Source organism: Gambusia affinis, linkage group LG03 (assembly GCF_019740435.1).
Source record: "Gambusia affinis linkage group LG03, SWU_Gaff_1.0, whole genome shotgun sequence".
NCBI classification, from domain to species: Eukaryota; Metazoa; Chordata; class Actinopteri; order Cyprinodontiformes; family Poeciliidae; genus Gambusia; species Gambusia affinis.
Genome location: NC_057870.1, coordinates 1,200,961 through 1,217,759, shown reverse-complemented (window position 1 = coordinate 1,217,759; position 16,799 = coordinate 1,200,961). Strand labels below are relative to the sequence as shown.

The 16,799-nt window shown below is 38.0% G+C and overlaps 2 long non-coding RNA genes across 2 annotated transcripts; one reads left to right on the top strand and one right to left on the bottom strand.

The window, feature by feature from the left end:
• Nucleotides 1-2,381: 2,381 nt before the first annotated feature.
• LOC122828029 lies at nucleotides 2,382-6,443 on the bottom strand. Its single transcript, XR_006370151.1, has 3 exons — nucleotides 5,839-6,443; nucleotides 5,225-5,325; nucleotides 2,382-4,414 (listed from the first exon to the last, which is right to left on the bottom strand). It is a non-coding gene; the product is annotated as an uncharacterized LOC122828029 (long non-coding RNA).
• Nucleotides 6,444-15,731: 9,288 nt separating this feature from the next.
• On the top strand, nucleotides 15,732-16,568 carry LOC122828173. The gene is made up of 2 exons (XR_006370174.1): nucleotides 15,732-16,215; nucleotides 16,360-16,568. It is a non-coding gene; the product is annotated as an uncharacterized LOC122828173 (long non-coding RNA).
• The last annotated feature ends 231 nt before the right edge of the window (nucleotides 16,569-16,799 follow it).

Here is a 16,799-nt window from a genome sequence, read left to right as displayed (position 1 = left end):
TGTTTTTGAGAGGGTCATTTTTTGGGGCAGCAGCATCAAAGCCAGGGACCTAAAAAGGCTCAAAAGTCTGATAAAGAAGGCTGGTTCTGTTCTAGGGGCGACTGTGGAACCTCTGGAGATGATTAAGCAAAGAAGGATTCTTCATGAGATCAAGAAAATTATGGACAACCCTGACCATCCTCTTCATGAGACTGTCAAGGAAAGGCAGAACATCTTCAGTCAGAAGATTCTTCAGATTCAGTGCAGTACAGCATGCTGCAGGACAGTCACAGTTTTCAATAACTCTTTTAATTGACGAGTTACAACATTTAATTTCCTTTTGGGATTAATAAAGTATTTTTAATTTGAATTTAATTTAAATTTAAGAGATATGGGGCGTGCTGTGGTGGCGTAGGGGATAGCGCGACCCACATTTGGAGGCCTTCAGTCCTCGACGCGGCTGTTGAGGGTTCGATTCCCGGACCCGGCAACATTTGCCGCATGTCTTCCCCCCTCTCTCTCTCTCTCTTTCCTGTTAGCCTACTGTCATATAAGGGACACTAGAGCCCACAAAAAGACCCCCTGGTGGGAAAAAAAAACCTAAAAATTTAAGAGATATTACTTCCCACTGCAAGATTTAAAGAGAATTAAATAAGGCAGAATAACTATATTTTCCTCAAGTTCAAACTTAAAAATAATTTAAGTAAACAAATAAAACCTGATTTCCTAATACAACCAAAGCTGCATAAAATCTTATTTTTAGTAGGTTGTACCTTATTTCTAATTAAAGTATTTTAGAAAACATTTTTACATTTTTCATTACATGACAGAAATATGCCTCACCGGATTACAGGCTCCCTCTGAGAGACTGATGCTGCTTCCAGATGAGATGCAGTTTAGGGCCAGGATTTAGTGAGCAAACATTACAAAGTTAGTTCACCTCCCCAACAGACCGGAGAGGCTTCAGTCAACTTCATTAGCAATAGTAGTTGATGCCTGACTTGACAATAAAGCTACAAGACAGTTTGTAGCACACTAGACATTACAGCTTAGTGAGCTGAATGAAATGAGAAGTTTAGCTCCACAGCAGGAAGAGTGTCCCTCACAGTCAAGACCCTATAAGCAATATTGCACTACTCTGTTAGCGCTAGTGAAAGCAGAGGCAATACTGATAGGGTCTTGTCTGCAAGGTGATGTGGATGAGATGCACCTGTACCCAGAGATTAAAACTTTCATTCTGGGCTTAAACAGGAAGAAGAGGAAAAGGGCATAAACAGCAAACATAAAGAGTTTGGAACATCAGTGTGTAAAGATCAAGATCTTCTTCTTCCTCACCGGTTCCATTTAGCTGAATAGTTGGGAGACAAATCTGGGAATGACATCTCTGGCTTAACAAGCCAATCACAATATAGATCTGAGTATTTCATGCAGTCATACTCTGCCACTCACCAGAACTACAGTTAGTGTTGAATTTAATCTGATATAAATGGTTAACAAAAATAAGCAGCTTTTTACTATTACTATAAGTAGCCATCACTATTTAAAAGGTGTTGCAAACACAACAGGGGTTTGTGAGAAACTTTCAACTTTCCAGTCAGAATTCTAAATCAGAGAATTTCAGTTCTGTAGTGACTGAATTATCTGCTGCCAGTTGTCAACAGCTTAACTACGTTATGCCGCTTCACCACTAGAACACAAGCTGATTTCTGTCATAATGTCAGCTGGGTTCAAAAGTTCATGAGATAAATAAACACAAGCAGTTCTGCGAGAGAAGTATTAATAAAGTGTACATTATTAATTAAAAATGAAAGAAATTTGCCTCAAATTTTGACAAAACTGCGACAACATTCAGCCCTTTTGTTAGAAAAAAATACAGTAAAGGCTTTTATTGATATAAATTAAAACGTTCAATGTCCCAGCACATTATTTTATATTTCATCACCATCACTGTAAATTTCTGAGTAGTAACATTCTGTAACACCAACATCTTTGTACGAGAGGTATTCTAATAATGGGCGTTTTTCTTTTTTTGCCATAGTGTGATGTGTTAAACAGTGAATGAGTTTTGACTAATGAAGTAATAATGCTCAGCAAAAGCTGGTGTTGTATTTTTTTAGAAGCATGTGGGCTAAATATGATGAGCAATTATCTGTTTTTGTTTTTTAAAAATTAAAAACCGATTAAAATGTTACGGAAGAGGATTAGGGCCACCGAAAAAAAAAAAAAAAGAATTCTGACTTTAAAGTCAGAATTCTGAGATTAAAGTCAGAATTCTGAGATTAAAATTAGAATTCTGAGATTAAAATTAGAATTCTGAGATTAAAATCAGAATTCTGAGAATAAAGTCAGAAAGTCAGAGTTCTGACTTTAACGTCAGATTTTTTTTTTTTTTTCCGGTGGCCCTAATCCTCTTCCGTAAAATGTATATTTTTATTGCTTGATAAAAAGTGATCTAGACTACTTAATGTTTTTGTTGTGACTTCCTACATATCCTCCAAAGGAGCAAATTGGGGTCCGATTTAACACATTCTGTAGCAGTTTAAGAGATTTTTTTGTTTTTTTGTTTTGTTTTTACTATTTTTTAGCTCATTGTCCAAAGACAGCTCTGGATAGTGCAAGAAAACTTGACAGATAAACAGTACAACAACTTGATAAAATTGTACATTTATCATGCATCTAATTCTTAATTAAGAAACTGGTGTATTGGGAGGAAAAATAAATAATTTCATTTCTGTCAAAGTTTCAAAAGGGTGTAAAAATTTCTTTTTTCATCAACAGACAAAACACTGAGCTTAAATCTCCTTATGCTCAGACCAAAGATTCTTTCCTCAACTACACAGATTAAAGCTGAATGGGAGAAGGAAATGCCCACCCAGGTCACAGAGGAACAGTGCTTTTCCAAGTGAGAGTCCCAGCAAACAACAACAAACTCTAAATCATAAAGAAAATTTGCCAGGAGTAGGGCAGAAACTAACAATTATTTAAATAATTGAATATTCTATTAAGTATTCTAACAATTGATCAATTAATAGCAGGGGGGAAAAAATCTAAATTCTGCTGATTTTAAATTTTTCACTTGAGCTTATTTTATTCAAACTTAGACGCAAAATAAATAAATATTTCAATAATTTTTTAAAGAACCGCAAAGAAAATATCTCTAACATCAACATGTGAAAAGTTCAGTCATTCTGCTTTACATAACATCAATACAGCCTAGGACTGATCTGCTGATTTTTTTTTGGACTAAATGATTAATAATTTGATCACAAAAGATGCTTGTTAGGAGATTATTTTATTATAATTTTTACAGAATTTAATCTAGGTTAACCTAAAACTGCCAATAGAGGTGTTCTGGGTAGATCATACAAAGAAGGTGTTTTAACTTAAATGCTAAATGTTTATATCATTACAATTTTGGATTAATTACTGCCCTGAGTTTGTTTGGGGGTTTTTTTCAGCAAATGGCCTCCTTTTAAATCTGCATCCCTGAGTTAATTATTCAATTTCTAAATTAGTTGTCAGTCATTTCAGTAATTGTTTCAGCTATACTCTTGAGTAAAAAAATCCAAACAATCTGGTTCATAAGTTCTGTGGTTTCTGCATTTTAAGGCTCAGAGGTGATCAAACCACATCTATTGATATGTTTTCAATGAAAATCAGTCAATATTTCACAATGCAACTAAAACCTTTACTAGATATACAAAATAAAATCAAGATTTTATATCTCAGAAGTTTGAAGGATGTCAAAAAAAATAACGCATAATTATTATATGATACAAAATTAAGCTTCTTCCACGTTTGAAAATTGAAAGAGATAAGTAAAATGCAGAGTGAAAGGTAGTTTATGTTATATCAGATAACTGAATTTAAGACTCAGAGATTCAAACTCAACTCATGGCCTGCTCTGGTGTTTGTTGTCTGGTTCTTCTGTTTTATCTCCTGTGGCTTGCTGGCTATTTTCCCCCTTTTATTTGCATTTATTTCAGATTTTGCATTTATTTTAGTTTTTACATACATACATAAATACACACACACACACACACACACACAGAGCTGTAGCTAACAATTCTATTATTATTGTTACTGATTTATTCTATTAATTAATACGACAATTAATCAATGTCAGCTAAAAAAAAAAAACATTTCTGCAAATTTTTGATTTAACTACTTAAAATTATTATATACAATATGAGAAAGGAAATGCAAATAAGCAATTTAATTATCTTTTGGTAAATGCTAAATAAATATTATCTTACCTAAAATGCAATAACAGTGAACGCTTGATTATTTGTAGCAAAGGATGCATCTGCAAATAAAATATAATTCATATCTGTATCATTGTGTCTGTTTTATATTAGATTGCAGGTGATCTGAGATCAGCACTCTTCACACCTACCTCCGCAGCTGAGGATGATGTTGCGATCACAGCCAATGACTATGGAGACACAGTGGAAGCAGACATATTAGCCCCTGGTCCCTACACACTGCACTTCAAACTGACCTGTCTGCTCTGGATCTACCTGCCCACACAGCATCAGGCGAGCTAACACATGCTATGTAATCTAACTCTCCTGCTCACTCTCCACACACTCCATAGAACAACGCATGGCAATCTACTGCAGGCTGGGGGTGTCTTACATGTACAGTGGTGGACCAATTACTATTGAAGCACCCATTAAATCTTGTTTTAACTAATATTCAAACGTTTAAAGCCTCCACCTGCTTTTTGTATTGCTTGGATCATACTTTCAACATTGTAGGTTTTTCTTGACTTCTGAAAAGATTTCTGAATAATTATGCTGTCATAAAATGGATATTAAATGAAAGAGGATCCACCCTGACTTTCATTGTTTACAACTAGCAATTTTTTTTCAGCAAAAATGTAAAGATTTCACTACACTTTTTTGTATTTGAGTGTATTGAAATGTATTATGAGTGTGTGCTAAACTCAGCGTCTAAACACTGTGGAGCAAGAAATGAAGATACTCTGCCACTTGTTCCAACATTTTTTCCATCCAACACACAACAAACAGAAAATTCCACATCCACTTGCAAAACAGTGTGGCTAAATCTGGCAGTATAGCCTCCAGTGCACGCACAAACACACAAGCAAGTAAAGCAACGCGGGACGATGAGCCCTAACCTCCTAGCACCCTCCCTTTCCTCTCTCAGAGCAGCCCTGCCCTCCACATTCCTCACAAGGAGCCCCATCCCCCCTACGACCTGTCCCAAATAGGAAACTTACCCCATTTTTCCCACCCACGCGGTGACTTCTTCAAGCCTGCACACTCAAATTATGCTTTGAAAAGTCGACTAAAAGACGGGGTGAAGGGATCCGGGGGAGGTCTGCAGAGGTACACGCACACATGTACATACACACACAGAATTATAATGGGCTGCAGCATTCATCTATAGGCTCACATGTTCTTCTACACAAAACACATGCACATGCTTTCTTTACTCTATAAAGCGTGTTTGAAATTAAATAGAAAATCACAGCTGAAAGTTTGCAATCATAGCAAAAACTATTCCTTAATTAATGCTTTTTTTTTTTTTTAAATCTGGTTAGTTTTTTGCTTTGTGGTTAATACAAAACTTGAGTTGTCAAAGGCCATTGTATTCTTGCTTTTTGAAGTGTATGGTTTTTACAGCAATATGTTTAAATACAAAAGTAGCGGAATTCAGACTGGCCACCTTAAAATTATCTCCTATTTTTACAATCATTACACAGCTATTATGTTACAAATAAATAAACAATTTTCACAAACAGAATAGGCCGGTGCCTATTTTGTTTGTGAAAATTAACTTCAGTAAGTTAAGCTTATGTCTAAAATGAAGTTCTATAATTCAGTCACTTACTTCTGATCCAATCCGAAGAGTAAAACCTGGCCACTAAAAATCCGATCAGAAAATCCAAATTAAATCCGACCCAGCTTCGAACTGATTTCACACTGTGGGCCAGCATGTAGCAACACATTACACCGCCTTAAAAAATGTGCAAGAAGTTGAGTAAGTTGACCTCAGAGCTTGTTACTTAATGTGACACGTGGTCTGCAATGCAAACCTGTGTAGTTCTGTGAACAAAATGTTCTTTTTTTAGGAGGCGTGGTCCAGGAGGCCTATATCTCCCAGGGTAAAATACAGCCTGATAATGGAACACGGCTGAATAGAAAAGCCACATACTCTTCCTGTCTGAACAACCTACAAGTGGCGCTCAATCTGTGCCTCAAAGACTCTAAATAAAATGTCCAAAATAAGAAACATGTCACCAGGCCACTGTCATTGTATAAAATACATTATTGTGTTGTAAATATGAAAAATAACATTTTAATTCCCAATATAGATTTTGTTAATAACCTTACAACTAACAGTAAATTCACAGTCCAACTTCAGTTCACTGTAAAAACTAAACTATGTTCATCTCAAAGAAAATAAAATTAGGTGAATATAAAACAAATATTCAAAATTTGTTTATCCTCTCTCTCTGCAAAGAGCCCAATAAAATGGCTCCAGTTTAATGGATGGAGCTACACTGTAAAAACCAGAAAACTTTCTTCTTATCAGTTTGTTTTCATTTTCAACAATCTGTGTGGTCCGGCTGCTGTAGTGCAGGACAAAGGCCAAATGCTATGACAATACAATTGCACTGCTTTAGCACATGGTACAGTAGTGCAACATTGTCAAAGCAGCTGACCTCTGCATGCTGGGACACACAGACACTCACAAAAACAAGAGGAGTAGCTGTACCACACACACATACCCACAAAATAAATTGTCCAACAATTGTCCAATCATTCCAACTCAGTAGCAATTCAGCACCATTTATTTCTGTGTAAAAAATAATTGGAAGTTTACAGCAGGAGAGACCAAGGTGGCAGTGTGTGTGAGCCAATGCCCTTTTAATATTGCACTGCTCGTGTGATTTCACAGTAGTACAACAGAAAAAGGGCTTTGAACTACATGGTCTCTATTCAGTGCATCAAACTCTCACAGGAACACCAGCATGCAACACCTCACCTCCATCAATATGTTGTAGACAGTGGTGGGGGCTGCAGCAAGCCTCCTTGCAGCTATCATGATTAACATGTTGTAAGCAGACAAGCAGCCGTGAAACAACCACAACAGGCTTAAAAAGCCTACTGTGTGTTCCTAGTGTTAAATGCACAGGCCCCAAAAAGAGCATAAAATCTATGCAAATGGGGAGGGTGCTGTTACGCTCTGCATGGTATCATTTCTACACAACAAGAGAATATTAGAAGACAATGTATCTATGGATTTGTTCCAGTCGGCGTTAAACTGCAGGGAAACAGGCATGGAACCAAACAGACAGGCGAAGCTCATCCTATAGACTGCAGCAGTAGCTGAGCTCTGCTGGGAGAAAACGAGGGAGGAGAAAACATATATAGGGCAAAGAGCACATTCCGAGATACAATACCAGAGACTTTCATTTAATACCTACTATTCCTGTCCCTTTAGCCAAAGTGGCAACGTGAAACCCTCCTCTTTTAAGAAACCGTGATGTGGGGGAGTGGGCGCAGAGGAGAGGGGTTCGGGAAGGAGAGAGTGGGGGGGCTTTGTTATTTCCAATGTCAGGAGTCGTTTCCAATCAGCTGCAGGACTCATTTTTCTGCATGGACCCTTATAATCCAGCCATGCAGTGGCAGCAAAAGGAAAAAAAAACAAACAAAAAAAAAAACAAGTTCCGACCACAGGCAGCGACCAGACTCCATGTCGTCCAAAGCACAACAGGCTAGGCTACAAACGCTACATGGAAACCCGGAGATATGGGATCTCTCCCCCGATAGGACAGGAGGGTTACACGGCTGCTTCACCGACGCTGCTGCCGCTTCTTCTTCGTGCTTTCCTGTCCCAACAGATCGAGCCCGACACGCTGCAGCCACGCTCAGAGCTCACATTCCTACACTTCCATCCGCAACTCAAACAAACACAAGGGCATGTGGCTCCGGGCCACATCCACAACGGAGCACAGCTGAACTGAGCATTTCTTCTAAGACCCTCTTTTCCACATAAACATGCTAACATTATTCCACTCTGCAACAGCTAATAGCAGCTCAGAACTCTGTGGACTTCTATGAAATGATAGAAGCTAAATGTTGACATGATTTATAAAACAGTCTCCTGTAAGGAGCAAATTCTAAACAGAGAATTGTGTAATTATTAAGTTATAAAAGCTTTAATAACTAGCTTATTAAAACTATATTGGATAATTAAGAAACATCTTTCTAGGGGGTGAGGGGTCTTTTGTGTACCCCTGGATCCTACTTTAATACCTGGAAAAGTGGTGAACCTTAAGGCTAAGTTAGGTTTGACAAGGAAAGAAGGGAAGAAGGAAAGAAAGAAAAAAGGAAAGAAAGAAAGAAAGAAAGAAAGAAAGAAAGAAAGAAAGAAAGAAAGAAAGAAAGAAAGAAAATAAGAAAGAAAGAAAGAAAGAAAGAAAGAAAGAAAGAAAGAAAGAAAGAAAGAAAGAAAGAAAGAAAGAAAGAAAGAAAGAAAGAAAGAAAGAAAGAAAGAAAGAAAGAAAGAAAGAAAGAAAGAAAGAAAGAAAGAAAGAAAGAGAAAACTTGCCTGTCACCTACCTGTCAATCACTATCATTGTCAACATACTCTCTCGCACGCTTTTACTTCAATTTCACTCAAATCAATGCGCGCGCACACAATAGCAGCTCCACAGTTGTGAGCAGAAACTGCTCCTAAAATCTCCGCCGTGGTCAGTCAGACCCAACAGCACCCACACTGTGCGCGAGCTGCATGCCATCTCCTCCCCCCATAGCGGCCAGCGGTTCTGCTGAGCGATACCTGGCGCTGGCAGGGCCGGTCCGTAGCCTCCGGCTCACCCAGCACAGGCTCAGCGGAGCTCTGCTGGTGAGCTCAGCGGACAGTTGCAGTCCGCCCTCACCGCCTTCTTCTCGCACAGCCGTCCTAACAGTCCGCCGCAGCGACTCCTGGTCGGGGGAAACGCTGTTTCGTCCATTGGCAACCCTACGGCCTCCCAGCTTTGGACTCCATCTTTGACTAGTTGACATTCAGCTCTTGCCGAGACAAATTCCTTATTTGAATACCAGTTTGCCATTGGTTCAATTTACCTCTTCTGTCTGCTCTCATTGGTAGAAAATTTATCCCATCACCTCCATGATTGGTCGAATACGAAAGGGGCTGTCATTGTATAGTTAAATTTTAACAATGAACACAAATTCTCCTTTCCATTCACAATTTTGTCATTACCCGCCTTTGAGGAGCTGCTTGCTCTTCTATCCTTGCAAGGGAACGAATATATAAACATAATCCAGCAACATCTGTCTCCGCTGCAGCTGTATTATCAACTGCAGGGGAAATGGCAGGAAGAAACATCTCCAGTTTAAACATATGTGATATGCTGAGGTGCAGTGGAGATCATTCACGATACTAGCAAATGAGCAAAGAAATTAACCTACTTACAGAAGCCAAAGATTTCCACGGAGCAGGAAATCAAGCCTGACTGGGAAAGTCATTGTTGTTGACATGGGAAAAGTTCTATTAGACGAGGCCAAAGGTGATCCATGTGTCGCGCTGATTGGGTGGGACTGAGCAGTAGTGTGTGCAGCGGATGGGGTGGGAAAAGGTTAAAGGCGGCGAGTCTCTTTGGAGGTGCAGTGGTGGACGCTCGGAAGAGGGCAGCGGCCTGTGAAATCTGACATTCCTGACTAAGGGAGCTGAAATAATGGCATTGTCCGGCGGGAAAGACCCGCCTCCACAGCAGTGGGCTGAGATGCATGCTGCAAGTTTAGCGCCGGATAGAGCGCTAAACAGAAATTGATTCTGTGGAATCAATTTCTTTCTTTCTTGAGATGTGATAATAAAATTTATATTTAGAAAATTGTTAATTTTTCTATTGGATTTTTTAAAGTGCACTTTGATATGTAGCAGAAAAAGAGCGAACAGAGTGCGAATGAAAACTTGCTTTTCCTTGTTCTTGTCAACAAAGTCTGCTGGATTTGATTTAAACGTCTCCACCCAACCCCCTCCCCCATCCCCCAGCTCCAATGAGCGGTAGTTACAGTTCATTTTATTATCAAGGAGTTAAACACTACTTTGACATTAAAAGGAAAAAAAATTAAAAGACCAGAAAATACCAGAAAGAACCGAATTTGGACGGACTGGAAAGCTGAGACATCTCTCTTGTTCCAGACTTCTTTCCTTTCTTGCTCTACCCTCACTTTTGAGCAGAAACCTGACTGCCATGACGTGCTTTAGATGCTATGTTAGGCACGCGCGTTCATGTGCGCTCATGAGAACCGTGCCCGAGCACAAAGCGGCGGTGCTGAAGTGGGGCCGCAGGAAGCGCTATGCCCATATATAGTAGTGACGGCTGACTGACTACGTTGCAGCAGCATGTGACATGAGGCTGCAGCAGAGACAGAAACTCTGTTCATCCGCCTGGCTTCGCTGCCTTATTTCATTTTCAATTAACCATTATTGTTTTTAGGGTGAATTTAACTCTTAACTCTTAAGGTGTCAGATCATCTTTAACGAAGAGATTAAGTTTGCTACTGAAAAACCTGTTGAATCTTTAAAATAGTTTAATTCTACCTTCTGGTGGGTGCACATACATTTCAAACCTAACTACATTCATTTCTGGGACACGTCTAAGAAGAGTGACTGAAGGTCCCTATGCTGTTTATACTAGCAATACTACCAGGGCCCGTTGTAGGCATGGATACATGAGGGATTATGCTCCATGATATTTTATTAACATTACTGACTTGTGTTTTCTTCATGGGACTGGGGTAAACTATGCCCAACCCCACAAAACCTCCCTCTACACTAAGACCTTCAAAATTAAAGATATTCTTCATTCCACATTAAACAATCAACAACATAACATTTATCTACTTGGATGGTCATTATGTAGTTATGTATCTCAAACCAATTTTAACCTAATAACAACATCTCGAAGTGGAGGTCATGTTTTTTTTTTTTTTTGTTTTTTTTTTAAAACATCAAATATGTATATCCTTTTTTTGTTGAAACAGGTATAACAAACTGTATGCCAAAAGCAGAAGGTTGTTTTGGTTAGGAACTGAACATCTTAAAAGTTTTCCTTACCACTCCTACTTTTGTACTTCCTCTTCGCATTTTGCGACTTTACGATACCTAGCACAGGACTTTAGCCATGTTTAAGTGCAGGATTGAATGATCTTAAAGATTTACCGAATGTACGCTTTGGTTAACTGCCAAGCATTGGCTGAGGTGGTGCACAGTCATTTAAATCTGGGTTTTTCAAATTTTTCCATCTTTTGTGCATAAATCTGTCAGAAATGTTTGTAGCACCCTTATTTCTATTACAATTTCTATAGCATAAGTCTTAAATTAAAGCTGAGAAAATTGCAGATACATTAATAAAATATGTATTCTACCTCTAAATCTAATTATTTTTGCTGCTTTCAGTACTGGCAAGATGCAAAAGAGGACTTAACAAACTTATTTCTGATATTGGACAATCAATTTATTTTACGTAATGGCCACTGTAAGATAGTTCATAAAATACATATTTTAATATGACTGTTGTGAATATTCCAACAATATTCTACAAATGAACAAGACATTTAGTCCAGTTTTCGTCATTTACTGAAATTCCGGAAACTATAGCAGCTGCAGTGCAGGAAAAAAAAAAGGATAAATAATCTAGAAAAACCAACAAAAACCAATTCAAAAACACATGCATTCTTATTTGTTCTGGCTTTGTGTCTGCTTTATGGTATACACACATCTGTTGCCAAAACAACCAAGTGACAACAAATCCACTATCTGACAGAGCAAAGATAACATTCAAGTATCAGGATTCAACAAAAAACATGTGTTCTTTTTTACACAAAGAACAGAAAATTTAGTCTGTCACAGTTTTAGCTTTTTAGGTTTGATGTTTATTTTGTGATTAAATAAGTAAATAAGCTACTAGCAAATGAGCTAGTAGCGGTAGAAGAGTTTGAATGGTGTGCAGCAGAACCTCAGTTTATTTGTTAGAGGTTTTATTTGAGGAGGCAAGACATTTGTTTGAGGGGGCATTGCCCCTTCTTGCCCATCATTTAACCAGCCATTATTACTATAATTGTTTGGCCGGGTTTGTAATTGTCCCTATATGTAGCTTAGAAAATGACAGCATCATCTGGACTTCCCCTATTGTTTAAATGCATGGTAACCTTAATACTTCAGATTAACAAATTAGGAGAAAATACATTTTAAAAAATTTTAAATTCTCCAAGTTCCTCACAATATTCTTGAATTTACCTAAGAAATAATTTTGATAAGTTTTATTTTAGTATAACTTTACATGTCAGTTTTAGTAATAGACCCTTCAGGCCTAAGTCTAAAGTGTTGATGGGTTTCCCTCCAATTAGTTGGTTCCTTGATATTTTAAAATTGAATCCTATATATGACGCCTATTAGTGTCAACATATCAGATGGTGACACTAATAGGTCAGCATCTATTTAGTTCGGAGAGTAGACCTTTTAGTGCACATTTTGCAACACAGCAGAGGGAAGCACCAAGTTTAATACAATGTTTTAGCTCCTCGCCTTTGACACAATGCAGGGACAATCAAAGCTATGTAAGCTTCATTCATTCATTCATTCATTCATTCATTCATTAATCCTTTTCTGCCAGGATTACCAACCCACTCACAACTAAAAACTCTGAAGTGACCAATCCCCTGAAATGAGTGTGGTGTGTTATTTTAATTATTCATTCTTTGTGAGTGTGTATGAATATTCATCTGATCTAAATCAGAATGTTCTTTCTTAAGATGACAATAATATTACTAACTGTGGTGATAAGGTGCTGATAAAAGAGATCAGCCTTTCAGTAGTTCATTAAGTTAGATATTCCTCAAAGTCACACAATGATGGAAATCTCTCTTCTATCAATGTCTTTCAGTGCTGTTCTTTTCAGATGAAAGCCAGATTAAAACACATTAGCAACATTTCAATGAACAGCCAACTTCAGTCACAGGTGATTATTTTGCTAGAGCAAACTATAGAGAACAAAAATATAAACACCCCATGTCAAATATTGTTGCCATGTGGAGTTAACAACTGTAAATGAGCATTTGCTGACATTTTATTGTACAAAAGTAATATTTCTCTTGATTTATGTATAATTTTTAATCTAACTTTCTGTCAATGAGCATTACTCTGTGAGTTATATTTTCTTTACTCAGTGCATGGGTGGGGCATGTCCAGGAGGTGATCAGACAAAATGAGCAACAGCTGGACAATCATTGGACTGGAGACAATAAAAGGGCACCCCAAAATGTCAAAATGTCACAAGTCACAATGCTTCAAATGTTGCAAGTTATGCGGGAGCGTGCCATTGGCATGTTGGATGCAGGGATGTCCACAAGAGCAGTTGCTGCATGGTTCATTGTCCATTATTGGGCCATAGGCTATTGAAGAGTTTGTTTCCAACGGACTGGCATTACTGCAAATCGACCTCATCCTTGTCGGCCTCGTGTGACTACTTGAGCACAAGATCGTCACATCCAGCTAGTCCATCTGTGGGACTGGCTAAGACCAGCAACGCACACAACTGATGAGATGACTGATCTGCACAACAGACGCATCACACCCCAGACTGTCCGTAACCACCTACAAGAAGCCAACTTACATGTTTGGCAAATTTCTCAACCTGACCACTATCATGTTCAAAGGATTGTCAATCCGCTACAAATGGCCATACCAAGATGTTATCAATGCTGATAAAATATGTTTTGAGTTTTTCCATATATTGCATAACCCAAATGTTCATCAAATTTGACATGGGCCGTTTATATTGTTGTTCATTGTATGAAGTATTTATAGACATTATGGCACAAGTAAAAATAGAATTTGTTAATGATAGAATAAATTTTTAATATAAAATCTCTTAATGATCTCCATCCTACCCCATCCCTGTGCAGGGATTGTAGAGTTTGTTTGACTTTGCTGTTAATAGCTAAGCATACATTAATATAAAAGAAAACAAAAAAAAATGTAGCAAAGAATCAGGGTTTGCTATATGAACCTATAACTAGGTTTTAGGTTTTAGGCTTTAGCTTTACCTAACCTGGGTGTTTTGTTCACTACTTTTGGTAAAGTTTTTGTACTGCTCCTAAAAGGTCCTGAGTTCAGATCCAAGCCAGAGCTTTTCTGGATATACTGAAGTTTGTGTTATTTCACTGTGCATGCCCAGTTTTGCCCTCTTTCCAAAGTATTGGATAGATTTAGTTATCTAAAAATATTCTTTGTTTGAGCTGGTGGATTGGTGTCTGTCTCCTGTGGTCATTGCGCATGAGACAGAGGACACCTGTGTTGGCAGTCCATCACTGGGCAACACAGACACACAGGACAAACAAACATGCACACAAACAAACACACGCACACCCCCGCATACACACGCACGCATAGACCAAGCAGCGAGCTTAGCAGTTATGTTTTTGGATTGTGGTAGGAAGCAGGAGTACCCAGAAAAAACTCACGCATTAAAGGAATATTTCAATGTTATTTCTAAATAATCTGAAATTTTTACTATTGTGTTGTAAAGAAACAAACGACTATGTGGCTCTGAGTTGGTATCAGTCTAGTTTCTGCACTGAAAAAGAATCCTAGAATGGCACTTGTTCTCCTAAACTTTCATATTCATCCATGCTGCTCTAGCTTTGCTAAAAGTTATTTTTAGAGTCTGGAAGCAATTTTCCAGTTAAAGTAAGAATCCTCTGTGAGGCACCATTTTTATCCAACTTGCTAGAGATCTGTCTATCTTTCTCTGAATTAGACAAGGAAACCAGTCTCCTATTTTCTTCTTTTAAGGGGAGAATCATTGTCTAGGGCTGCAAACATTGAAATTATAACAGTATAAAAAAATATTTAATTTATGATGGGGTAGAAATAATGTTGCTCTTCTCTTCTCTATGGTTGCTTTATTCTGAAGAAAGAAGCCTCCTACAAGCAGTTTCAGTATTGTTTAACAAAGATATTCCAAAATAAAAAAATTTCTTAAGGGAGGTGAAGTCAGTTAGATTAAATTCAAACGTTATTAAAAATGCCTCAACAGGGTCATGAGAAAATACTATTATTCGTTTGTGCTCCACTCTGACATTTATAATATCACTTAGTTGTAACCCAGATTGTTTGCACCAAAATGTAAGTACAAGACCAAGAATATGAAGTGATTGGTGTTATAAATGAAAGCTGTTGATAAATCTTTCATTTGATCTTGGAAGCACAAGGCCTTGGAGCTTTGTGCCTCCAAGGCTCTTTGAAACTAGACCTGCTGGTTTTACTGTAGGTGGTTATTTTCAATCTCTACATGACTGCTGAAATACATCATTCTAATCACTCACTTAAAAAGGCTCAGGTGGGTGATAGAAAACTAAAGCAGAAAAGGTTTATGTGTTTTGCAATTTTTGTAAATCTAATGCTATAAGACACTGCTCCTGTTTGACGTATGTGAAGATTTTGAAATTTATCATCAAACTGATCTTATTAATCTATTTGATTATGACTGATTACATCATTAACTAACAAAACTGTCTGTTTTGCAAAAGACATCTTATGTTAACTGATAGGAAGTTTAATCAGATTAGTTACCAAATATAATATAAAACTGTGTCATAGAGAAAAGATTTTTATAAAAACATAATTTTATTTTGTTCATCCACAACTTTATTTATTGAGATTAAAAAGCTTATTTAGTTTTTTCCTCCAGTCAAGCAGGTTTCTAACCCAAATCTTCAATGTCACGGTTCTAAAACATGTTTCTGTTGCATTTCTGTGAAACCTGGTATGGTAGTTGGTTGCTACATTTGATGTTAGCTGAAAAAAGGGAGGAAACCTGTCCCGATGTCTTATGCCCCTTTCGACTAGCTCTACTTCAGCAGCCCGGCCTGGTTCCGCTCTACTTCAGAGTGAACGCGTTTCCACAACCCGGAAACTGCAGCAGAGTGCCGCCTCCTGGCGGTGGGGGTTATAACGCCTCACCTCGAGGCGCCATGTGTTGTGCTTCCTTACTGTGCGACCTAACGCGAGTTGCTGTTTTTCCTGAGACAAAATGAGAAGAGCAGAGCAATTTTTTATAGCCTGTTTGTGATCTTTCAAAAAATTTGAAGACAATGTGCAGTGGGAGGAATGCTACAGTTGTGGCGAGGAGGACAGCTGATCTCCACCTTGAAGCTGGAGGAATGCAGGTGGCCCAGACATTGCAGAGTGAGCTAACGATGAAATTTGTGTTAAACTACTATAAAACTTGTAATGCAGTGCCGAATATGCGCTAATTTTAGCCAGGGTGTTGCAAATAACTTGTAGTGTGTTGGCGCCGCAAATCCATAATATACTCCAATGTGTTCTCAGATGTTGGTAAACTCGCTGCAGACCATCAGTGTGGTTCTTCCTGTAGCCTCTGCGTTGGAGGATGTCTCATCAGCGTCCGTCTTCCTGACTGCCAGTCGGTGTTTACCTTCAGGTTGCCCAGAGATCTTCACCTTTCTGGAGCAGGGATCACATGAGCTCAATGTGCTGATTAAATATTTATAATAATAAAAAAAACGTGGCTAATGTTATTCCAGAGTTGAAATGTCTGTTGTTTTTAATTTCTCAATATGTTAATTATGATTCAATTAGGTTTTAATCAAACCTTCCATGTTTTCACATTTTGGTCACTAAGAATTGATTGGGAGCTTAAAAATTTTATCTCATAACCTTGTCACTAATTAAGGTTATAAGTTTTGGACACATTTTCTCACTTTCTCGTATAGAGGATCCTCAGGAAAGACAGCTGAGTTATGGATAGA